The following is a 26,123-nucleotide window of genomic DNA, read 5'->3' as shown; positions in this document are numbered from 1 at the left end:
GAGCAGCGAAGGATAAATAAGAGAGCCGTGAGGAAAATATAATTTATAATTTAATTTCTTATTTGTTGTTTGTAAATTTAATTAATTATCTCTCCACACTAGCAAATATAATATAATAACTATAATATAATATTATATATATTTTATACATATTTTACACATCTTTAAATTTTGAGACATTTAAAATATTTAATAAAATATTCATACATATTAATTAATATTTAATTTAATATAAATGTTATGTTTGCATATACAGGCATGTGTAATATTTTATCATTATTCAAGATTTATAATTATTAAGATTTAGATTATTTAAATCTTAATAATTATAAATCTTGAATAATGATAATTTAAATAATAGAATTATTGTGTTTTTTTTATTAAATATTAGCTATGTTTATATATAGAAAATTATGTTTAAAGGAGGATTAAGCAATAAAAAAATTTTAATTAATTAACTATTCTTCAAAATAATTATTTTTTAATCTGCTCTTTATAATGTCATTTTATAATTTTATAAATTTTTGTAAATAATATTAATATAATAAAAATATAACATAAAATAATATAAAAAAAATTTTATAAATATCTTTATAAATTTTTGTAGTTTATAGATCGACGTTGTGCCATCGCGTATTGTATTGGTGAGTAAATTTTTCTTATTTTATTTTTAATTTTTTTATTTTACACATTTCGTATTGCTTAGTATAATCTTCTTCGTTTTATATGTATTATCAAATTTTTACATTAAAAATTTCTCTAAACTTCAGGTAATCCACATATGTAGACATTTCGAATAAAGAAACGAGCGATGTTATCTCATCGTTGTAAGTCACAGCGCAAAGAAATGTGTCGTTTCCTTGACACGACGTCGCACTGTTTCCAAAACAGACCAAACAGCTCCTTTTCTTTCCCGCGCGATAATCATCGCGGATTTGTGCGCGAGGGGAGGGGGCGGTCGATTTATCGCCCGCGACGAAAGTGATATCGCGGATGATAGCGAGGGTGAAATTTTCATCGCAGTGTATTCTTGTCCATATAGTTGTACTATCGGAGAGCGGGGGTAAAGAGACTTCAAGCGAGGGGGCGACGCGTATTCCTACGGCCATTGTGTTGTTAGGGCGATTCAGTGACCCCCCGCGGATATTGCCCGTCACCGAGGGCGAATGAAAAGGGAATATATAGCAACCCCCCGAATCGCGGGATAAATATCGCTTGCGAGGGGGAGGGGGGACCCTCCCACGTAAGAATTCCTAATTCAAAGTCGGAGGGGTGAGAGGAAGAAGGAGGAACGGGCACGCCTTGTGTGCACGCGTGGAACCCTCGAATTTTATCGATTTTATCGCCCCCTCTTATCCCTTCCCCCTCGGAACGCGAAGGGTCGCACGCGAATCCGACGCGAAATCGAAAAGTGCTTGTTCCTTTGTTTCCGGTACGTAATTTCAGATTTATTATTGTGCGTAATTGCAGATTTTTATTTTGAGGTAAAAGGAGGATATCTTCATTCTTTGCGCCCTCTGTGTTGATCATGATTATTTGATTAATTTTAATAATTAATGATTACTTAAAAATATATAAATAGTAAAATTTTTTTTTATTTATCTAAAGAAAGTAAAAATAATTTGATCGCTAAGAAATAAAATGTATTATATAAAGCACTCTTTTAAAGAATTAATAATTATTAATTACCTTTCATAATATTTCATATCTCCCTTGATTATATTTTCTGCAACGCAAATTTCTTAAAAAAAGAAATTAATTCTTTACAAGTACAATGGATAATTTTAAAATTTTTGTTGAAAGAAATACTTTTTTGCGATGTAAATCAATTGAAACCCGATCGGGTTGCGCGTATATCCGATCGCATACAACCGGCTTAATACGGTTTTCACGGTCAACGTGCGTGCGGCCCCGACGAGTCTGGGCGTCGGGACGCCCGGCGCCACGTCTGCACCCCGTGGCGTCACCGCGGAGGCTCATAAATTTCTCTGGAAAGCGGGTTCTCTTGTTTCGTTTACCTTATCGGCGCCGAGACGAAACGCGAATAATTTTACACTTTTTTTCGAGCGTACGGCTTCTTTCTCTCGATGCAAACGGGCAGTCGACCAATCGATCGGAATTTATGCGAATCGATGTAGTATCGGAAATAGAATTGGGATGCTGCATAATAAAACTGGTTTATGTTTATCAATTTTTTTTGCATTAACATGAACTATTTAATAGTTGTGTGCTAATTATTTTTAATTTTATACACATGTAATATCCTGTTTTTTTATAATGCAAATTTAAATTTTAATGTCAGATATTTTATTTCACGGAAGATAAATTTACAATTTAGACGCATAAAATAATTTTAATTTATAATATTAGATAGTATATTCTTTTGAATTTACGAAAGATAAATATATTGATTTCTATAAATGATATTTATACATTTTTATTTTTAAAACATTTTTTTTTGTCTATATAATTGGAGAATAAATTGTCATTAATGTGTATCCGAATATCATCTATCACTCATGTATTAATATTTATCATTAACGGCAAATCTATATTACAGCTAGAGAAAGAACAATAAAATTCTCCAAGATATACGCTAATTTCATAACGCCTTCTTAAACAGCGTGCGAATTGACCTTAATTATGTTGTTGAAACTATGTCGAGCCCACAAGAAAATATATCGCGCATGCATATATTTGCTGACCTTTCACGTACATTTATTTATTAGCGCGCCTACTGCTTCATTGCATTCTTGTTGCATAATACTCGCATAAAACGCAACAGCGAGATCCGCTATCTCGCGCGTTGGCACTTCGCATAATTCCCCACTTTTCCTGTGTGCATCGATTCGCGCAGGTTTGTCCTTCGGGGATATCGATCGGGTCGGCGGAGCCGAAATTCGTGCCAAATGCATTTCTCGCTGCCGCGAGCGAGTCGGCTTAAGCCGACTCGCAACGCGCGACCGCACTTTTCGCGCGGCGCGCACGTCAAGGACGTTCGAGAGATTAAATTGCGATCCGCTGTCGCGGCCCGTTGTTGCACGAAGACAGGATGAACGTGTCGTCCTGTCTAGTGCGGAACACGCTCGGAAAGTAGAGACCTTCGTAGCTGGTCGAGGCGCGTACATAAACGAGCTCGCATGAATTACATCCTGTAATTATGCAGCGTCTAGTCTTTATCTTGGGAGAAATGCCGTTGCTCATTGCAAGTTGTATATGACAAGAGGAGAAGAGTATATATTTTTTGCATCTAATTATCGTGTAAATGTAATTGAACAATTTTTTTTTAAATAAATATATATAACTATATAAATATAACCTATGGATATATAGGGTGAGTCTTTTTAATCTCAACAGGCAAATATTTGACATAAATAAAAAATTAAAAAAACATTTTAGTAGCTTGAAGTTTCAGCTTTAACACACTCTTGGTAGTTTTTAAACTTTTTATTTTTTTTGTTCTGTGTTTAGAAAAAAAAAAATATGTTGTTTCGTTTTTTAAAATTATGTATTTTTGACACATATATAAAATCTCACTCTATATCAAAATTATCAAGATGCTAAAGATGTTTATTTGAATTTGCTCAAACTGAAAATATAATGAAAAATATGGATTTCCATTTGAAAAAATTAAGTAAAAATTAATAATTAACCTTGATCTGACCTTTATTGATGTCTCAAAGTCAAATCAAAGTCATCATTGTACGTCCCTTTTTAGATCATACAACTTTTATTAGAAAATTTTATTTAAAATTATTAAAATTAAAATTTTTTAAATTAAAAATTAAAATTTTTTGTAAAATTGCATATTTTCAAAATATTTGTTAAAATTAAAAAAACTCACTCTGTATACATATATGTAATACAAATATTGTTTTTTTTTTTTATATAATTATGTATATAAATCATATAGAAGAGAAAGAAAGAGAAAAAAGAAGTTAAAAATGTTTTTTAATTATAGAGGATTTAACTTAAAATTTTGATAAAACAAAAAAATTCGTTAAAATTTACTTAGGCGCACAAAAGATTTGGCTTAAGAGATAGATAAACGATCTTTGCGAAGTGCCTAATAACTGAAATATGTAGTAACGAAAGACGAATGAGAGATGACAATTTTCTATTTTCGGTCTCTTTCTCTCGCACGTCGTTTTCAACAACTATGTTTTGTTGACCGTCGGAGTGGCGAGAGTTCGCCGACTGAAATGGCCAGAGCTTGGAGAGCGAGTAGGTTAAAGTGCTAATGCCGTATGATTGCCGACGACTAGCACGACCAGCGACCAGCAGTATAAGCAGCTTTGCCGCATTAAATCGTGCCGTGGTCCGTCTACCGGGTGTTCCTTCACAAACGCATTGGAAGAATTTTTATTTTTAATCGCGATTGAGTTTACAAAAATAGATAAAGCGGATGACTTTGTAATATAAACATGGCATGTATAAATTCTTATTAAAAAAATTGCTTTTTCAAATTATTGGAAGAATTAATATGAATAAATGAGAATAATAAAATTCGATGTTCTTTAGATTAATTCGTTTATTAATATTTTTGAAGATAATTTATCACTTGAGGGACACCAAAAATAACTGATTAAAGAAACTAAAAAAACAAGATAATAAAAAATATAGTAAATACATAATATGTGCGAATATAAAATTAAGCTTATAAACTTCGCTGTAAAAACCCTCAAAAATATTTTAAAATCTTTTTATTGACAATCCATAATGATAGAAGTCATTAATCAATTCGTCATTAGCGAATCCATCGACGGTAAATCGATTGCCTATCGATCTTTTATCTGTCTGTGCTCTGATTTATCTGTAAATGCAACACACACACGCGAAATATATCTCGCTATAATATGATAACTTGTAATGAACATGCCAGAAAGCATCAAGCTAACTTTGTCGTTCTTATCGACGTCGCGATTAAGTCGAAAGATCAAGCTCGCATTGATAGAATCCAGCTTTCTCGGAACTGATTTCTCCGATAAACTTATTCCTATCTCTTCCTATCTCTATTTTACAATTTGTTTTTATTTTTTTTTACAGTCTGTGTCGAAAAAGATTTGAGAAATAAGTGCTTAAAACAAATAATCAATGTTTACCATCTCATAGCTTATTAATGAATTCGTTAATATTTTTCCCATCGTCTATAAATTTCAAATAAAGAGATAAGTCAGATAGACAGTAAATAGATATTTCTAGAGAAATTCCATTAAAACTTTTGGAATGTATACATTTGGTATGTATAGAAAGTTGGAAAAACTTATCTCTTGCTACATATGTATTATATTCGGAGAGTGATTTTTTTGATTTATTAATCTTGTCTTGCTTTCACTTTATAGCTTTTAAAATTTGTAATAACAGCTGATTTCACTTTCCACTCATTTCATATGTGTATAAAAAATATATCTTTATCTGTTATCATGATATATTTAATCTGAAAATTTTAAGCGATTATTACACAAACACGCACAAGTGAAAATTTTCAAGGAATTATAGTTGCATAATGGAGAAGCCAAAGAATCTCATAGAAAATGTTCAGGAGCGATATGAGATCGTGCGTGAGATGCATAAAACGGTCTCGTGCAATTAAACACGGCATGAGGGCAGGCAATGTCGTCGTCGACAAAGGACGGCGATAACTTTCGGCCTAACAATAAGCAGCGCGTCTCGCCGGTTCTGAATGTTATTAAACATAATTTAATATCTTACCCCGGCCCATTCGTAAACCCAGGATGACCTCTCGGAATTTACAATAAATGCGATGGCGATTCCTATATTAAAGTCTACGAGCGCTTTCCGCGTAGGCGACATCCGCCTCGCTTTCTCGAAAGCAGGAAGATCCCACCGATTACGAAACTTGGTCGGTTTACCAAGAAATCATCTTTCGAATTAATCCTAGATACATAAATTAAAAAGCAAATAAATGAAAAATATTTTTTTCTACCAAAGCAGTTTTGTTTTGCATTCAAGCACTAATTAACTTTTAATTCTCTTTAATTAGCACACAAAAATTTTATTAAGTATTTATTAAGTATTTATTATTTATTATTTATTATTTATTATTTATTATTTATTATTTATTATTTATTATTTATTATTTATTATTTATTATTTATTTATTTATTTATTTATTATTTATTATTTATTATTTATTTATTTATTTATTATTTCATTTATTATTTATTTATTATTTATTATTTATTATTTATTATTTATTATTATTTATTATTTATTATTATTTATTATTTATTATTTATTATTTATTATTTATTATTTATTATTTATTTATTATTTATTATTTATTATTTATTATTTATTATTTATTATTTATTATTTATTTTTTATTATTTATTATTTATTAATTTTATTATTTATTATTATTTATTTACAAAAAATTAATCTTTCAGTGCAATTATCGATCGCAATAAAATCGGTCAATTAACGTTTGGTAATTTGCCGATTCGTAGAGAGAGACGGAGGACAATCGGAGAATGGGCAGAATGAGATTTCTCGGCAACGATAAACATCCACTCTATCTCTCTCCCCCTCGTTTTCCCCGCCCCTCCCCATATCGTATCTGTTCCCTGTATAAGTGCGGCTAAGTTTATTAGAGCAATTTCCAACACCGAACGATGGCCCGTCCGACGATGCTGGAAGGGCTTGAAAAAGTTGCGCTCCCGGCGACGGGGTTTCCATGACTACCCGTTATATGGGGAGCTCGTAATTGCCACGTCCAGCCGCCGCAATGATGATAATTATTACTTGTGGTTTTTAGCGATCATGCGAATTTCAAACTGCAACTAAATTTGCTCCGTTTTTCGTGTCGCATTTTATTGTTTTTTTTCTTATTTTTTTTCCCCTGCACTTTTATAATCACTTCTGTGTTGTGTTTTAATAGTTTTGCTAACTATTTCTAATGCATATCAATATTCAATAAGGAATAAGTGTGATACAATCTCGCCGAATTGAATTGTCTACGTAATATATATGATAAAATACATTAATCATCACACTTCCATTATTGTGAATAAGTGCAGAAAAATTATTTTAACATGCCAAGAAAATATCAGAATTTTAATTCACAAAAAATTCAACTAATTTCAGGAAATTTTATTCTTTGCTTTAATTTTATATCACATTATGTATTAATGAAAAATACATATTGATAGACTTTGAATATATAATAATATTGAATATATATTAATATTTTTCGCACTTTTAATTTGTTTGTATAAAATATTTTTATTTAAAAATTTCCTTTAAAATTTACTAAGAATTGAAATTATCCACATAATTATTCGCCACGTTATGTCGTTTTTAAATAACCTTGCGCGTACACTCGGGAGAACATGTGTGGACCGCGGGAATATGTGTGGCACGTTTCTTACGAATTCTTTTTCACGAGGAGGAAAAGAAGGAGGCTCGAGAACCCGCAGGATCGTAGCAACGGCCGGCTGTTTCATAAATTATTTTCTGCGGGCTATAGAGAGACGGCCTCTCTCTCTCTCTCTCTCTCTCTCTCTCTCTCTCTCTCTTTCACGGTCGTGAAGGCGAGAGCGAGAGGACGGGTGTTAAAAAGAAGGTGAAAATCGGGATACAAACAAAATCGAGGAGGAAGGATGACAAGCGTGAGGAGGAAAAGGAGGAGGAAGATATGGAGGACGAGAAGGTCGAAGGACATTGCGACTGTTTAGCCTTGACATTCGCCTCCCACATCCTACCGGGCTGTCACAGTGGCACTCAACCGGCGAATTTTCGATCGCCACCAGTGATTTCTGCTCAAGGACTGAGACCCGTTATCTCCCATTTGGCTGGATTCAGATTTCGATGTTACATAGATACGTGCAAAAATTATACGTTTCTACAATGGAAACGCGATGATCGGTACAAGGTCCTTTGTTTTTACCTGAAATCACCGTTATTTTATGCTGCTTTCATTTCTCTCTCTCTCTCTTTGCTCCGTACAATGTGCATAATAACGCTCCATCTAAAATAAATTCAATTCTGCGATGTAATTGAATTTTTGCATGTACAAGGATATGTATAAAACTAATTTACAAGAAAAAAAAAAAAAAAATGAACAATGGTAAAATTATCCTCAAATGATCTTCAATAGAGAAAAGAGTTCCAACTGTAGAGAAAATATCATTTCTTTTTTATTTAAAATAAATTTTAAATAAAAATAAAGTGACCTATAAATGATAATATTTAATAATATTTAATAATAAGTAATATTTAATAATATTTAATAATATTTAATAATAAATAATATTTAATAATAAGTAATATTTAATAATAAGTAATAAATAATATTTAATAATAAATAATAAATACATTTATATCTCACTTAGACGATGATAATTTTCTTTTTTTGTTAATTTTGATTTCCCTGTCCGAGAAGAATTAACTATTGCAAACTTGAAATGAATAATAAAAAAAAAATAATAAAAAATGGATAATAAAATATATTTCGCGAAACTGATAATTATATGATAATTATATATTGATAAGAAATCGTTTCTGTAGCCGCGACCTTTCGATCCTATCTCTTACATTCGATATTACGATGCGATCGTTATCGCGTCGGTTCTAATCAGTCCGTAACAGAAGGTAATTTCGCGATTTCACGTGAAAACGGCGCGTAAAGTCTTTCGAAAAGAGCAGGAGAGATAACGCGGGTGAGTGAAAAGGAAAAGTCGCGCATATACACGACGCTATTTTCCCTTGAGAGCTCGCAGCTGGATATCGATTTGCATTTTTGCATAATGCGCGCGATTCGTTCGATAATGTGTGATGTGCGGCATTCTAGTTTCCGCGAATTCGTAGGAGAGCGGCGCGCGAATAACACCTCGAGGCGGACCTTAATCGAGGTTGATCCTTAAAAGAAAACGTGCCAAGGCTGACAATGATCTCAATAGCGAGCGCGACGATCGTGCCTATTATTAATTTGCACCGCGATTCTTCAAGCTGCAGGCGCCATCCACATGGACTTTTTGCGGCCTCGTGCGTCTTTTTTATCGTCACATTCGTCCAGTCATTTATTATTCGAAATGCAAAATAAAGAAAATAAAAAAAAAATGATATTTTTCGAATAATGAAGCATTTCAATTTAATTTATGATCCCGCTCATCATGCAAATGTAATAATTTTTTATTAATCTTTATATCAACGAAGCTAAATACATTTACGCGAGACTAGAATAATAATGATGAAATAAATTACAAATAAATTATAAGATCAAAATATCAAAATACACTTATTTACATACGTCATTAAAATAAATTATTAAATATATACATAAAATTTTATTATAAATGCTATGTGTATTTAATATACATATATATATATATATATATATATATATATATATATATATATATATATATATATATATATATATATATATATATATTCTTATACTTTTATTTTTTTAAATTAATCTATTTAATAATTGTATTCAAATCTCTATATAAAATAATTTTTTTTAGATTTTGCAAACTTTTTAAATAAAAGTATCGTAAAAATATCGTTGATTATTTCAAGCATAAGTCTCATTGTCAGTATAATTAATTAATCCTTTGAGGATTATTGTTTTTTTTTTATTTCTATTGCTGCATATTCTTTGTGTTAAATTGCGCACATTGTAAGCTTTTCCAGGAGAACAGGTTATTTTTTTTTTTTTAATCAACGAAGATGTTACGACACGCTTGAAACATTTACGTGCGTCGAGAGAGTGTACATAGGATATTACACAATTTTCATGGAACGAATGAACGAAGCAATTTTGTAAAGGGTCACGGTTTTTTGATGAAACCAGTTTTGATGAGAAAAGGCAAAATAAACGCTATCTTAATTTCTTTGTATTACAAAGGATGATAAGACAAATAATAAAGGAAAATAAATCGCAATTAATTTCTTACATTTTTTTATCATATTATATGTTAAGAAAACAAACAATTTTGAAAATTTTTTACAACTCGTTTACAACGTTTGCACTTAAGAGTATATATATATATATATATATATATATATATATATGTCATATGTCATATGTCAAAAGTGATAAAAATCTCTTAATGGTATGAAAAATTATTTAAGTTTTTTAAAATATTGATTCCTGGAAAATCATGTATTGCATTTGGCACTTATTGCCAAATTTGACACAGAAAAAACGTTGCCAACAAAATAAAATTCACAGATATTTAGAAAATTCTAATAAATATTTCTACAAAATTTGATTTATTGTTAGATCCACTTAGTCGTTTAAAAGTTTTTTATTAAAAATTATAGAAAAATATCTCTTTTTTTTGTCTTTCTGCAAATTATGTAATTTGCTTTTGCTTCTTGCAGTTGATTTCAGAGAATATTTACAATCAAAAGTTTTTGTTATAAATGAGGAAGAGTATTAATTACAATAGATTTTCTCTTACGAAGACATTAAAGAAGATATTATTTTGTTTATATTGTTTATATCTAATTTTTTTTATAATTCGGATTTATTTATTTGACTTCTCAAACAGTATAAACGTAAGAAATATGTTTTTCCTTTAATTTTGACATTTTTCTTTCTACTGTTGTATAGCCAAAACATCCTTAATAGTTATCTTAATACATGAAAAAAGAATATTGATTAGTCTCGACTTCATTTCGACTTCATCTTACAATTTCCCAGAATAATAATCAACGGAATGTCAGAGCAGAAAAAATACATCCCAACTGCGATTGTTTTATTCTTGGAGAACACCAGAGAGTGCATGTTGAATCGTAACAAAGCGAAGTATTTTATGCACTCATCTTTGTATTAACATCCTCTATTTTTGCTACTTTACTGTTGATGACTACCACTACGTTCGCTGCTGATATCTTATGAAAACAATACCATATGGTTGTGCGCGTTCACGTGTAATGATTATTTGCCAGCGCTGATTCAATGGAGAGGAATGCGCGCGAGCGAGCGAGCGAGTGATGGCGAAGGGTGCGCAATGATCGATGTAAGACGTAAGATCGATGGACTATCTGGCATAATAATTTGCATAAACGAACGACGCCTAGAAATCTAGATCATCGATGATGACTGTTTCGAACCCGCCCGAGAATTCGCGATTGACTCACCCGATTCTCTCTCATATCAGATCGACGATCGGCCACTTTTAGATTTTCTATTTTATCTTTATTTGCAATTATTACATGCAATTATTTTGTCTTTATTTGTATTATATTTTATATTTATATTTATTTATGCGTAAAATTTTTGTTTTTATCTTATTTATTTGATTACAAGATTTTATAATCTATTTTTATTTGTAAATCTTGCAAATTCGAGCAATTAATTTGTCTTCAATCATATTGTATCTTGTATTTATTTATGCAAAGCTTATGCTTTTATTTTGTTACAAGATGTTTTGTTTTATTTTTATTTGTAAATCTTGCAAATTCGAGCAATTAATTTGTCTTCAATCATATTGTATCTTGTATTTATTTATGCAAAGCTTATGCTTTTATTTTGTTACAAGATGTTTTGTTTTATTTTTATTTGCAAATCTTGCAAATTCGAGCAATTAATTTGTCTCCACTCATATTGTATCTTATATTTATTTTTTTATGTAAAGCTTTTGCTTTCATATCTCATTTATTTTGGTACAAGATTTTTTTATCTTTATTTGTAACTCTTGCAAATTCGAGCAATTAATTTGTCTTCAATTATATTGTATCTTGTATTCGTTTGTGTAAAGCTTTTGCTTTTATATCTTATTTATTTTATTACAAACTAAGAGAAGCAGTTTTAAGTATTTTATTACAAATTTGTGAAAAAATATATCTCGAGAGGCTGGAGTCTCAAGAAAAATATGCAAGGGAATCGTTGATGAGGAGAAATAATCGCCGACGGCGATTATTACTCCAAGATATCGTCGAGCGATCTTATCGCGTGTATTTTGCATAAAATCCGCTTGCCTCGAAATCGACGATGACGAGTGTCTATTCGACTTACCGTTGAGGTGTCCCTGAGCGCTAAATGATTTCTCAGATCAATCTCGGAATCGTTTATCCTCGATATACCAACCGCGCTGGGCGTTCTTTTCCATTACCCGCGATTGCGATTGCAATTATCTTACCACGATTTAACAAAGATCGTAGCTCAATTGCATTGTTTCTTCAATATTCAATTAATCTACAGTAATTAATAACAGAACGCACGACATTTCTAATCGCGGGTGCAATTTTTCGCTGTATAAAAATTGATGCATTATTAGCTAATCACGGCAGATTCGATTGCCACCATGATTATTTTCGAATGCCTTCGAGCGACAAAATGATTTCATAGTCCAGTCACTTTGCATACCGTGCTATTTAATGCTCCGGAAGGTGCGCCGGAGAGAGGAGGTGCGGGAGGGAAATATGAGAAATATAGGAATTATTATCTCTCGATGTATATTGCATTGTTATTAGTAGGCAAATGGAAGAAAGCCGACACGATCGGCGTTTAAGTGACGTCAGCCAACCTCACCTTATACCTAGGATCGTGAAAATAGGCGTGAAACAATGTCGATTAGATCGCAATGCGGCAATCTTCGCGCATCCTGAAGGCTACGGACTCTTCTTCGCATCCTCGCTTCCGCGAGCCGGATTTATTGCTCGTTTAAATGTCCCGAGTTGCAAAATTACGAGCGTCGGCTATACGTGAAAACAATAATTTTCAAAAACATAAAGTAAAGTTTTAAATAATAATATGAAGGTTAAGGATGTTTGTGACATATATCGAAATAACAAAAACATTAAAATTTCATAGATTGTTCTACTATTTCTTCTGAATATTTGTGCAAAAACTAAGCACAATTCTCTTAACGGTTTGGAAGTTATTTAAATTTAAAGTTACTATTGATTCTTATGGAAAATCGCCTATTGTAGCATTCATTGACAAATTTGACAAAGAAAAAATATTATCAATGAAATAAAAATTTTCTCATATATTAAGGAAATTCTAATAAATATTTGTGCAAAACTTGATTTAGATCCACTAATTCGTTTAAAAGTTATTTATTAAAAATTGTAGAAAAATATTATCTGTCTCTTTTTCTCTTTCTGCAAATTACTCGTTTTTCATTGTTTCTTGCAGTTGATTTCAGAGGATATTCACGATCAAAAGTTTTTGCCATAAATTTGGAAAAATATTAATTACAACTATTTTCTTTTACGAAGACATCAAAATCCATATTATTTTGTGATACTTTAATTTTTTTCATAACTCAAATTTATTTTTTTAATTTTTCAAACAGTATAAACGTAAGAAACATGTTTTCTTTTTAATTTTGACAATTTTTTGCTACTATTGTACATCCAGAACATCCTTAAAGGAAAGAAGAAAAATAGAAGATAGAAATAATAAAGAATAAAAGTCAAAACACTGCACAATTTCAAATATGTGTCTTACAATAGAATTAATTCTTTGTGTTTAAACGACAAGCTTGAATTTACATAACATGAATATGTATATTTTTTTTATATATCTTTATATATAAGGGTGTTTCTAAATAAGTGCGAAAAATTTTAGGAAATGATTCTTTGTCAAAAATTAAGGGGATCTTTCATATAAACATATACTTCTATTTCTCCCTGAGAAGTTATAGTCCCTTAAAGAGGCAAGTGAAGATCAAATTTTTTTTTTTTTAATTTTGGACAAGTTAGAATTCACTTTTTTCAATATTTACTATAATTTTGTTTTACTTGCTTTTTTATTTTCTTCTAGAATTCAATTTCTCATAACTTGAAACTTATTTAGCACGATATTGTGCATAATAATGTATTTTATTTTTTTCTTAAAAATTATTTCACAAAAAAATAAAAAAGTTTTTCAAGAAATTAAGCTTTCTAAAGCAAATTTTTAGATGATCATATTCCGGTTCGTTACAAAATTCTAATAAAAAATTCAATAGGGGTTGTTAGTTTCATTCCTTTATAACGATATTCAGGAAGATTAAAAAATAAATATCTTTTCTACCAGTGGAAAATGTCCATCAAATTTCAACTTTCTAACTTGTCCAAAATTAGAAAAAAAAAAATAAAAAATTTAATTTTTACCTCCCTCTTTGGAGGAGAGTAATTCCTCAAAGAGAAATATTGATTTATATAAAAAAAAAACCCTCTTAATTTTCAACAAAGAATCATCTGCAAAAATTTTTCGCATTTAATTACAAACAGCCTGTACATATAAAATAATTATCAAAATTCCAACACACACAGTATTACAGGAAAGAGAAAATTAAATTTTAATTGTAAAGAAAATTGATATAAATCTTGCCTTTAACTTCGATTAATTATCTTAAATTTAGAACAAATTAATATGAAAATTTCTATTGGTATTTCAAAAAATTTTAAGACTCCGTTTTTTATGGGTACAAATACGTTTTATAAATATAGGATACGCGCCATTACAACATAGATTATTTCCGGGAACAATTGTTGGAAGACGCTCGCCGTGCAGGATCGTCGTTCCACCGCGGTAGATAATCGCCTTATGTCACTTGACTGATTAATACGCGTGAAAAAGAACGCGCGGGGGTCCGTCGAACCCGTTGGATAAAAATGGCGAGGCCCACCCGGATTCTCTACCTTAGCATTTAACGACCGAAGCCGTACACGATCTTCGACCTACGTCGCCGAATTAATCGCATTACGTGGGTTTGTTTGCGTACACGCGTAAAAGGCGAGGAAGAGAGTGGGCGGGGGGAAACGGATGTACCGTTCGTAAATTTCGCCAACAAACCAATAGCCATATCTTCAATATGATTCTTTCGAAACCGCGAACCGTTCTCTTAGATCCTTGGAGCGAAGGATCACGCCGTTAGTATAAGTTCACATTAATTTACATCCAGCCAAGTGTGTTACTTTACCTATACATTCCTCCTTTCACGTGGGCAAAGGCAGTCGGCGGATTTTAATTTTTGATAGATCGCAGCATTGCGTGTAAAATAATGTAAACAAGATTGCGTGTAAAATAATGTAAACAGTAAAAAAATTTTATAAATTATAAAATTTTTTATATAAATATAGGAGAGAGAGAGAGAGAGAGTAAAGTAATGTAAACGAGATTGCATGTAAAATAATAATGTAAAAAAATTTGATAAATAATAAAAATGTTTATACAAATATATAAGGGAGAGTGAGAGAGAGAGAGAGGGGGAGGAGGAGGGGGAGGGGAGGGAGGGGAGGGGAGGGGATTGCAAAAAATGGAGTAAGTCGCGACTCTAATTTGTTTGATTTGTTTTCATCACAATGTAATTCGATGTGAATCGCAATAGAGCGTATATATTCTTTAATGAACGTGGCCGAGTGCGCGAGTGAAGCCTATATAAGGTGCCTCGAAATCCTGTTGCGTTGAATAAAACGGATGCTACGGATTTCACGCTCTCAGCTCACAACACAGGCAGGGATCCACCCCGAGCAATGAGCGCGGGCCCGCGACATTTGTTTCTGCCACGTATATATAGTAACGTAACACACGCCGACTTTTCCCCATAAATTTATTCAGATATAGCCCCGTCGAATAGCTCGTTGTATATACGGTGTTTGTGAATAGGTAAAGGCTGCGTGTTGCTTAAGAAGCCAGAAATGAGCGTTCTCCCCTCCCTCCTCTCCCCTTCCCCCTGCTCCTCTTTTCTCACTGATCCTCCTCGAAGAGGTGGGCGAGCGATTCATATTGTAATTTCAACAAGCAGGATCCATTTGTCTTGCCGGGAACAGTTTTACAGTAAATTCGTTATCCCTCTAGAATAGCGACTGAGAAAGATAGAGATAGAGGAAAAGAGAGAGAGAGAGAAAGAGAGAGAGAGAGAGACACAGAAGAGGGAAAGAGGAGAGCCTTGCTTGCCGAGTCGTGACGACAATGAACCGTTTCCGTGGCAATAAAACGAAGCATTGTTTAATGTACACAGTCTTGCCTAGTTATGGGGGGGGGAGGGGGTATTTTGTCCTTCTTCGCGTAATCACGTGTACGACTAGCATTTAAAATACTTCTTTAAAAGGACTGTCAATCATTCGACACTTCGATTTTGAAGCCTCGTGATTGCTTTTGATTTCATATATCTCGTAAGGATAAATCGATAAATAATTTTATTTATGATAATTTAATTTAAAGAATTCACAAATTATTTTTATCAGAAAGATTATAAAATAATAAAACATCAGAAAAGTTAATTTCTTAATTCGCACATTTATATCCTTCGACGTGAGACAAATTATATTTATTTTCATTTTCTGCATCTTTATCGCATGATTATTATCATATATTATTACTGAAAGTTCATTGTCATTTATTAGAAGTTTCAGAGTAAAAGAAGTTCCATGATTTTTCGTTGCTAAAAAGAATGAAGATTATATTTGCTGTCGTGCAAAGATTGCGAAAATATGGTATGTCTACGCTTTCTTCATGGATAATAGATAATGGATTCCATTGGCGAAAAAAAAATCGCGTTGAGATTCACGAACATTTATCTAAACATGAGAGACGTCTGTGCTAGCGACTTTGCGTTCCGACGCTAAACGAATCTGTCACCGAGCTCGGTTTATTTGTTGAGAGAATCGTCGTAGTAAAACAGAGAGTCGCTGCCATCTATGCAGCCTAAATATTTATGATATACGTCTGCATTTGAAGATATTTATCTGTCTTATAAGGAAAACATTAAAGGATGCATTTTATAATTTTATTATGCACAGAGTATGCAAATAAATATCTAAGATAAATTTTTGTTACATTTCATGATTTAGATTTTTGTAATTTGTAAATAGTGTATATATATTAATATTTATTTTGAAATCAAATACAAACAAATAAGCATAAAAAATATTTAATATGAATTAGAGATTTATTTAAAATAATAATATCGACTAACAATAATTAAACGAAAAAGTAATTAAAAATAAGTGTGGCTTATTCTCTTTATTTTGACATTGAAAAATGGCCGACTGTTCAATTTATATTAAACATTGAGATTTTTTTTTTCATATTGAATGAATTGAAAGATTGATTTTGAACTATTGAGCTTTAAATAGGTCAATGATTTTTTAGAACGCTTTTCGAACGAGTATTAGAATCGTTTTGGTCTCTGAAAGCGATCACTGATGTGAACAGTCGGGTATGGAGGGTCATGGCTAGCACCCACGCTACACCAGGTGCTCGAGATTAATAGAGACAGATCGATTGGCTGCCGGGGGAAAGGAATGATAAAATCGGCCGATCAATATTATTACCCTTTACTTCTTGCGACGGCGTGCTTCTCTTTCATGCTCGAAAACCTTATATCGCGGATAAGATTACCTAAATAATATAATTAATAATAATTTGATTAATTAATTTTTAATTACTTTAAACTTTATTAATTTTATTTTTAATTTTTTATTTAATTAATTTTATTTTTTATTTTTTATTTAATTAATTTTAATTTTAATTTTATTTTTATTTAATTAATTTTTAATTTAATTTAATTTAATTAATTATCAAAATAATATAATTCAAATATAAAAAATATAATTCAAATAATAATTTAATTATGTGTATTTTAATTTTATATGACTTGAAAATATCGTTTATTTTTTATTCTTGGGCGAAAAATATTATTTGGCATCACTTATTTTGATATCTCGAAATCTTTTAACCATCTAACTTATAACCGGGAAATTGATGACAATTCAAAGCGAGATTATCATAACTATGCAAACTATGATAATTACGTATTGCATTTATCGACCGGATTCAATTCCACTTTGTGTTATAATAGCCAGTTTCGCTTCTCGCTTAGCCACGTCCAATCGATCATCGAATCCGATTAGTTTGAAAGTCACCCGTGGCACGTTTTGCATTATGCAATCTTCTCGCATTTCCAGATATTGGAAGATAAAAGTGTTTTAATACTCAATCTGACAGCGTGCAATAAAGCAGCAAACGATGGGACACGGTGTTTTGGCGCTTTTTCAACGGAAGAAGAAAAGGAGGAGATAGGAATAACGCAGATGGAGAATCGCGAAAGAGAGAGAGAGAGAGAGAGAGAGAGAGAGAGAGAGAGAGAGAGAGAGAGAGAGAGAGAGAGAGAGAGAGAGAGAGAGAGAGAGAGAGAGAGAGCAGAGAGAGAGAGATATGAGAGAGAGAGAGAGAGAGAGAGAGAGAGAGAGAGAGAGAGAGAGAGAGAGAGCAGAAGAGAGAGCACAGTGTGACGTCGGGCAATCCACGAGGCAGGTGGCACGCGATTGGCAGTGCTAAAATTATACTTGGACCGCGATTGGCCGTGTACGCAGCGAGGACTTAGTCACCGTTCCGCTTTGGAAAATTGGCGCGGTGCCGAATTTCCGAAACCCTCGAAACCCGAAGGGTTTTGCCCGATGTCTTCTCTCTTGTCACTCCGCTGTCACCTCTTTCTCTCCCCTTTCGTCAAAGGGATCGTCGATCCACCGCGAACAACGCTTCTTCTTCCATGCTTGTGACTTTCGACCACGTAATTGACAGATAAATAAAGCTAAAATAGCTAGCTACATTAATGAAGAATTAACGTTCTATAATTGAAGACTCAAATCTCAAGAGAGAAGCGATATATCTTCAGTTGAAGATATATGACAAATGATCTGAAGATAAAAGTGATACAATGGATATATTTATACTTTTGAAAGAAAAAGAGAGAGAAAAAAGAGAATCTAAAACTCAAATAATATTATAATAATTGAAGACTCAAATCTCAAGAGAGAAGCGATATATCTTCAGTTGAAGATATGTGACAAATGATCTGAAGAGTGATACAATGGATATATTTACACTTTTGAAAGAAAGAGAGAGAGAAAGAAGAGAATCTAAAACTCAAATAATAATATAATAATTTATAGATGATATTACATCTTATGTATTTAATATAAAAATTAAGTTTTAATATTTCTTTGCTCTTCATACATTGCAGAACTGTTGATGCTAATTGATGATAATTGGCATCCTGATGGAAAAATTTAAAATTGAAAAAAGGATTTGTAGATAAAAAAAGCAATACTCTATGGAGTGTGATACCGATCTCAATAATAGTTTTACTAGCGAAATTAATAGCGATAACGTAAGGATGCGATCTGCCGCGGCGATTGTTATTTCGCTAGACGTCTATTTTTAATCGCTTTTTAGTCGCGCTAAGCATCATGTCTCGCTTACAACGCGCCGGGTTAAAGAAAGAAAAGGACGAGAGCGGCCGTGAGGCTGCCGCTGAGATTGCAACATCGAATCCAATGTTTACGAGAGACACGATGCGAAGGCTCTCCGGCTAAAAGGGTCAGTGAGACAGGGTCACCGTTTCGTATCCACATGTCGCGTCGCTTTTCATGTGAACGCGCACCATTCCTATTACGCATTATGCGAAGGCTATTCGCTACACATCGCGCGCGAAGGTGTTCTCGACTCTTAAGGAAGAAACGGCTCACCCTAACGTGCGTATTAAAGTAATATCATCGAATCTTCCGAGAATTATTAACACCCGAAACTCTAAATTTCTATTTTTATTTTGTTGATTTCTATAATTTATACTTTTTTAAGAGAATGTGAAGACGAAATATTGAAATTGAAAAGGCCACATTTTATAGAATGATTTTTTAAATTATTTAAAAAATTAAAGAAAATTATTGTATTAATTAATTAATTATTAATTAATTAATATTAATTATTTAAAAGTTATTTATAATTAATAATAATTATTTATATATATTAATATTTATTATTTATATAATTAATATTAATTATCTAAAATTATTAAAGGAAATTATTGTATTAATTATTTAATTAATTAATTAAATTTAATTAATTATAATTATTTAATTTAATTAATTAATTAAATCCAACAAGAAAATTCTTTAATACAGACAGTAAAAATAGACATCAGATTAATATAATGTTAAACAAAAAAAAAATAAAAATAGAAAATCACAACTTAAGAATAATGACATAATTAAATAAAGTAATTAAATAAGGTAAATATTCAAATAAGATATTATATATTATACTCTGTAAGTATCAAGAAAGAGTTCTTTTAACTGAATTTGGATTCACGTGAAAGAAGTCAATATAGGCCGAAAAATGATTTGCCAACGAGCAAATACGGTTCAATGGCTTATACATATTTTCCATCGAAAATGGGATTCGACAAAAAATAATTGATTATGTCCAATTAAGTGATTTATCAGAAATATGTAGATTGATGTGCTCCAACAAATCAGGAGATTCAATGAATGATAATATTGCTGGATAGCATGTTTAAAAAAAAAGAAAAAATATGTATCGTAATTTATGTTAAATGAATGTTACAAATATTTTTAATGTGATAATTAATTTTCCATAATCTTTTTCATTATACACTGATAAATTTCTATCTTCGGCTGTGTGTTTATTAACATATATTGGAACTCGTGCATTACCTTCAGGACACAATGTATTGTCAAAAGTTTGAAAAGGCGTATGTTTGTGCAACGGCGATAATGGTGACTCGGGACAATGGTGAAAGTGGTCCATTGTTGCCTCTCGAATCCTTCTTTTCGCTATCAATACTATCGTTAAGGAGCGCGTAGGAGGACGCACGAGAGAGAGATTTGTTTTCAAGTTCTCTTCGCGAGAGGAGTATTATTACATTCGCGAGGAGAACTTATTTAAGGCTCTCGCATTGCCGCCGAAGCATTGCATAAGCGCTATATATGGAACTAAGTGCGCTGATGGGACATTGGGTAGACAGATTCATCTTCACTAATCTGCAACGTATATCGCGATATTTCCGATCAATCATTTTAGTCATCGCTTGAATGCGCGAAGAGCACACGGGATACGTAACTACGCATTATACCTCGCGAAGCGAAGAATTAACGTTACGGCGCAATAACAAAATGAGGCGGAATAAATTTTCATTTCGTCGCCTTACGTCTTTTTTGCGCTGCTCTTTAATGTCTAAGTAAGATTCTTACATATTACATATTCGTCACGCACGAATGCGCGCAGAAAGAATTTTAGATAATTGCCTGACAAATACGTGGACAAGACAAATATAAATCGAACTTTTTCCAAAACATTTTACTCGAGCAAAATATTTTTAACGCACACCCAAGTCATTTTTTTTTTAATGGTGGAACGTATCTACAGCTAATTGTGCACGGAAAAATTTGTACGCAATCGACTTTAAACACGTCCCACTATTTTTTATGACACGCAAATAAAAGAACTGCCAATTCGGTGACAAAAATGCTTAGGTTTTAGTGGAAACTATACAGGGTGTCCCAAAACTATCGGACTTCCTCTTAATGGCGAATTCGTTAAATAAATTAATAAATATAAATGACATATTAATAAATATAATATTAGAAATAAATTATAAATTTTGATCGAATAAAATGTTTTGGAAAAAATTCGGCTTATGTTATTGACTTACCCGCCAAGTGTATATCTCTTGCGATCCATTCTTGATTAAATTTAATTCATTATTCAGTGTCTACCGAAAACGATCTCGGGAAACGCGACTTCGCGGGATGTTTTTCCACGAATAACTCTCGAGAAGCATGTGGACGAAAGTTTGCGAGGCGTTAGCGATTTTATGGTTCGCAGGCACAGGCAAACAGAAACGTCGAAAGAAGCTGAGAGCCGCGTCTGTGTATGTGTGTGTGGGCGGTACCCGCGTGTTCTTCCTTCGCTTCTCGTCGTTTTCTCGCCAACGATCGTACTTTTTGTCGCTTTTTTCTTCCCGACTCTCGCGGAATAGTGTCTCCAGTCCCAAGTTTCATTATCTCGATAACACGTGGGTCGACCCTCTTACGAATCTTTTTACGCATTAAAAATAATTTCTTTTTTCTAATCAAATAAAAACATTTTCTTTATTTTGATTCTTTTTAATTAAATAAATTAAATGTATACTTTGTTTTCAAAAATGTTTTATTATTAAATAAATTATTATTTGCATATGATAAAAATTATAATTGTTAAAATAAATTATTTAAAATTTTAATATAAAAGATATTTATTTGAAGGTGAAAAATTATTTAGTAAAATAAAGAAAATTTGTATTTTTGAAACAAGCAGCTAATAATTTAAAAATACTTAAAAAATGTAATTTAATATAATAAAGATAAAAAATTTAATATAATTCTATTTCCAAATGAAATCATACTTTGCTTTTATTTTATATTTTACTAATTCAAATATATAATATTTGCTGCTTAATTAAAATAATTAACTTCTTTGCAAGTATTTAAATAAACAATTCTTTTTAATAAAAAAAAAAAATTGTTTGGATTTAGTACATTTTTTTTTAATGCAGAAAATCGAATTTGCACTTGCAGAATATAATGCTGCATGTATAAAGAACGCAGCAACGCGATATATCTTTTACCAATATTATTTAATAAATAAATTCGCAATTTTTCCATTCCGTCTTAATGGACGAAAATTTTTTCCGCAATTATTTCTTAACGCCATGCTTTCCAAGAATCGTAGAATTTGCAATTTGGTATTAACGTCCAATTGCATAATGTTATGTCACCAGACTTTCCTCGAAAAGCAACGCGTCCACAATAAATCCCTTCTGTTGACACCGCGGAAATCGTGTGTAGCGAGTCTTATTCATCGGCTTATTTTTAAGCGGTATACCACACATCCCTCCACCACGTCCACCGGAATTACGTAAGAGGCCTGTGTAAAGGGTGAGACCGCGCTGTGATAGGGTAAGTTTCGCGCGCGGCTATGCAAATGTTCAGAAATAATAATGATTTTTTATTAGACTTTCAAAGACAATTTCATTTTTTGCAAATTTTTTAATTTCAATAAAAGAACTCAGGTCTTACGTTTTGGTATTAAAATTAAGAAATTTATTCTCTTGAACTGAATCAGTTTGTGCTGCTGATTAAAGGAGAATACTTATCCTTCTTTGTCTTGTTTTACTGATTATGCTTCTCTGAAAAATTAGTCACTATCACTAATTAATTCTTCTCAATAAATGTCACTGTTTGAAGTATTATATTTATAATACTGAAGCTACTGCTTATCAGTGATAATACAATGGTTCCATTTAATAGAGTATAAAAAGTGGAACTGATGGAGTTTGGTTTCTCGGAAGTTCATATATATTTGTCATTTTCTTTTGTTTTCTTAACTTTTATTTTAGAAGACATAATATTCTTTTGTGATCCTGTCAACTATTGTCAACTATCCTAGCGCTGTTATCTTATTTCGTTTTGTTGTGCGGCCACTTAAAGGTACTTAAACCGAGCGTTAATGAGGCAGAATTACCGTCGGGTCGTTACAATCACACCGATGCATACGCATAGAATTCGTAGAAGGCCTCCCATTTTAGCTATTGGCCATTATTGGCGGTCACCGGATTTCGTGCTTAGCGATGATAAAAGCGCAAGGTCGAACGAGAAAAATCGACCTTGCCATCGTCGAATAACCGATTATATTTTCTGAAAATAGCATCGATATAGAATCACGTGTGGCTATTAATAATGACCGTAATGTACACGCGACGAGACTTTCTCGTATCCCTCCCACCCTACAATATTAATCGCTCTTGTGTAAACAAATCTCGTTTCATTTTGAATAAACAATCAGCGTAAGACCTATCAGCGCGATATATAAATGCGGATCGTCCATTTTTAAAGATACGATATCGCGTGACATCAGTCGCGATGACAGCTTATCGTAAAGTTTTCAAATTGATCGATTTAAAGTCGTCCTAAAACTATTAGATTTTTAAATGAAGGGTCACATAATTTTCGTGTTTCAATAATACGATGAGGTCTTTGAATCGGATTGAATTCGAACCGTCGTCTAATTTAGAGCCGAAAAATTTCGAGTCAAGTGCCGGAGAGACTGAGAGAGAGAGAGAGAGAGAGAGAGAGAGAGAGAGAGAGAGAGAGAGAGAGCTTTAGAGTGTATTGACCTCACGCCACCATGGTGCCTTCATTAAACAGCCTCACCCCTGCTGTCAGCCTTTTTTTCATGGTGTCCGACGTAACCCCTGTTGAAGAGACAGCTGGTCGCGTGCTGACCCCCATGGCGGTGCCTGCTCGAGCCGGGCTTCGTTATCTATAGGGTGACCGAGAAATCAATATGAACTAAGAACCTCGAGCTCGATAATGTATAAACTTTACGAAGGTTTCTTCGCAGACTTAGTTGAATATCGTGTGATACTTTAATATCTTATTTTATGAAATTTTTAGTACAAATATAGATCGCATCGTTTTGACTACCGTTCTAAAACTAACCTAAAAGTACATCGGATATTCGCGCAATTTCCACTGCAGATCTAATGAAAACGGAATGACATGAGCCAATAAACGTTAGTACGTGTTGTAGACACGAGAGAAAAATAATCACGATAATTATAGAGCTTCCTACGCAACCGGTCGGTTTATCGCCGCGCGGCGAAGGTCACCGTTTGACAAGCCTAGAAAAAGAGAGAGAAGTAGAGAGAGAAACGCGTCAAAAGAGCGTCCAAACCCGGCATATTTTCTCCTTCACTTCCCCTCGCATCGAAACCTGCAACAAAGGATTCGGGTCTCAGGGGTCGAGACGGGGATCCCTATATGTGCTATCGGCATCATTAATATATGTACATCAATTTCGGGCCCGACACCCACGTGTGAGAAGCGTGTGGTTGAGAATTTCAATGCTCGTCTTTCAATCCTCGATCATTCCTTCCCGCGATCCTTCTTAAACGCAACATCGTGGCAGCAATCAATCTTAATCGTTTTCTCCTCGACGAACGAGAAAGAGAGATAGAGAGACATTTCTCTCCGAACATATCCTCGTTAATTTTTCCAATGGATGGTTCGCACAATTGATGAGAATCAGATTTGCTAATTATTGTTATGAAAAAAAAAAAATTTAATTGAAAAAGTATATATTTTTTTCCAATCAGTATCTCATATTTAATTATATTTTGTCTAAGTGTATGTTGAAATTAGAGGAAAACCGAGGGAATTATAAATATTTAAGAATTGCACACTTTCTCAATTCGTAGAATGAAACAGAGATATTTGTCGATTCTCCTTCTCTGATTTTTCGATTTTACTTTGATGAACCGTTCATGAATATGAAATTGAGAGATCGTACACATAGACATAAATTTGAAACCGGTTAGGTTCCAGATACGACACGCTTCTCTCAACGCGCGACGGAATTAATAACAAAACAGAAGACGCGGAACGAAGGTCGATCGAAGCCCGAGAAAGACGTACGAAGAGAGAGACACTTCTCCTCTGCAAGATACAAAGTAAAACGGCGACGTGCGTGGCAGCACGCGTTATCGGACAACGCGTTCATAGAGCACGTTTCGAGCAATAAGGCGATGCACGATTCCGGCTGAAATAACGCGGTGCGGCGAGATCGAGCGCACGTGCGGAATATCAAATGCGGGACGGAGCCCCGCGAACTTTGCATCTCTCTCTCTCTCTCTCTCTCTCTCTCTCTCTCTTTCGGTCAGGGCCGCCTTTTGGATACTTATGTCTTGTTAACACGATGCACATTGCGAATGCACAGGACAAGCGCGAGAATACATTGCATTCCGCGGCAGTAAATTATTACTCTTCAACAAAACTGTTTGTAAAGGAACGCGCGCAACCGCAATATTTAATATCGTAGTAAAAATAAAACGTGTTTATATTATTATCTTTTTGTTCTTAAAATGATATTATGTTAGTCAAATATTCATATATAAAGTATATATTTTAATAATATTGTATATACTTAATTTATATAAATTAAGAGATTTTTTTAAATAATATATTATACACACACACACACACACACGCACACACAGGGTGTCCGGTGTCAGTCGCCTCACCCGTCGTACGCAGGTAGAGCAGATAAAACTGAGGAGAAAAGTCCTGTATCATTTTTTTCTATAACGCTTAATAAGAGAGTTATTATTGAATAAAGTCTGGCCAATCATCGCCGATCTTTAGCCAGGCGCACGTCAGTGAGGCGCTGTTGACAGCTGAGCGCTCACGCACACATGACAGGCGCGCGGCTCATTGACGTGCGTCCAGCTAAAGGTCGGCTCTGAATTGCCAGACTTCACTCAATAATAACTCTTTTATTGAGCGTTATCGAAAAAAATAGTACAGGACTT

The 26,123-nt window shown here is 32.8% G+C and overlaps 1 protein-coding gene and 1 long non-coding RNA gene across 2 annotated transcripts in view; one reads left to right on the top strand and one right to left on the bottom strand.

Moving 5' to 3' along the window:
* The window catches only part of LOC126853352 (uncharacterized), a 29,182-nt gene extending 7,656 nt beyond the window's left edge, over positions 1-21,526 (bottom strand). Inside the window, exons 1-2 of the long non-coding RNA XR_007687946.1 lie at positions 21,429-21,526; positions 5,713-5,898 (exon numbers count right to left, since the gene is read on the bottom strand). This is a non-coding gene — a long non-coding RNA (uncharacterized LOC126853352). The remainder of the gene's footprint in view (positions 1-5,712; positions 5,899-21,428) is intronic.
* LOC126853319 (uncharacterized) overlaps positions 1-26,123 on the top strand; it is a 75,537-nt gene that overhangs the window by 12,058 nt on the left and 37,356 nt on the right. The window lies entirely within an intron of this gene.

This window comes from Cataglyphis hispanica, chromosome 12 (assembly GCF_021464435.1).
Source record: "Cataglyphis hispanica isolate Lineage 1 chromosome 12, ULB_Chis1_1.0, whole genome shotgun sequence".
Lineage (NCBI taxonomy): Eukaryota > Metazoa > Arthropoda > Insecta > Hymenoptera > Formicidae > Cataglyphis > Cataglyphis hispanica.
This window is presented reverse-complemented; position numbering and strand designations above follow the sequence as displayed.